Source organism: Mesitornis unicolor, unplaced genomic scaffold (genome assembly GCF_000695765.1).
Source record: "Mesitornis unicolor isolate BGI_N332 unplaced genomic scaffold, ASM69576v1 scaffold34907, whole genome shotgun sequence".
NCBI classification, from domain to species: Eukaryota; Metazoa; Chordata; class Aves; order Mesitornithiformes; family Mesitornithidae; genus Mesitornis; species Mesitornis unicolor.
Genome location: NW_010197654.1, coordinates 1 through 1,290, shown reverse-complemented (window position 1 = coordinate 1,290; position 1,290 = coordinate 1).

Genomic DNA, 1,290 nt, shown 5'->3' with positions numbered 1-1,290 from the left:
GCCACCGTGGCGCCGGTAAAGCCGAAATAAAAGGAGTTTGGTCGCAGGGGTCCACGAGTGCCCGCAGCTGCGGGGCTCACTGAACCAGGGCAGGGATTTTTGGGGAAGGAGGAGCAGAAACCCGAAAAGGGGCTGGTGTTGTCTTTGTGTGGTTTGTGGTGAAGGCAGGGAATGGCGTTGGGAGGAAGGAAACAGAATAATTCGGAGGGTCTTTTTGCATACATAAATTGTAATCAATAAAGCCTATTTGCTGCCCGAAGGGGGCTGATCACACCTCGCTCTGTGGTCCTGGCTTTGGCATCGCATGACATCCTAGGGCCTGCTGCTGGCTGCCAGCCCCGAGCTGGTTTGGGGATGGCTCAGGTGGTGCTGAGCAGCCCCGGGGGCGGGAGCAGGCAGGATGGGGCCCAGCTGGGGCCAAGAGGCTGGGGCAAAGGGCCAGGGGAGCTGTGGCTGCAGGAAGGAGCTGGAGGCCCCTAGAGTGCAGATAGGAGCTGGGATGGGCACAGCGTGGGGGCCCTAGGGGGTGTGGCAGCTCACCCACGGCCCACGGGGGACACCAGTGCTGGGGGTGGGCCAGGCGTGGTCTGTCCTGGTGCTCCCATGGTGCTGGCTGGGGCTCACAGGCTTGCTGGGGTCTCCTGGCTGGGTCAGCATGGCCAAGGCTGCAGGGCAATGGGGGGCTGTGGTGCTGGGGGGTCTCCCTGGGTCTGCGCCTCTGTCCTGGCTGTGGGAGTGAAGGCCTGGCGTGCAGGGTGGTGATGGGCCCTCGGTGCTGTTTTTCTGGAGTTCAGAGGGGCTGGATCCCCTGCAGCTGACCCCCGATGGAGGTGGGCATTCCCGTGGTATCAGAGCACCCCCCCTCCCCCCCCAAATTCTTTCCCGTGCAGGGCTGCAAAGAGCTGTTGGTGTTGGAAAGGCACGGCTGGGGGGCCCCACAGCTGACACACAGCTGTTTTATCTGGTGTTTAACTAGTGTTTCTCATTGCATGATGCTGGGGGAGATGGCTGCTGAGAGCAGTGGGACCTGGTAGTGTTTGGTGGGGCTTCTGCAAAAGGTCTGTGTGGTGATGGGGCCAGAAGAGATACGAGCATCAGGGCATTTGGAGCAGGTTCCCACCACGGGGTGCTCAGCGCCTGTAGCCCCTGGGGCTGGCAGTGGCATGGGAAAGTCACATTTGTTGATATCAACTTGAGGAACAAAGTGAAAGTGGGTAAGGAGGCTGTGTTTTTTGTGGGAGCTGGTGAAGCAGCAAAGAACGGGCATACGTTTTGCTGGGTTAAAAACTG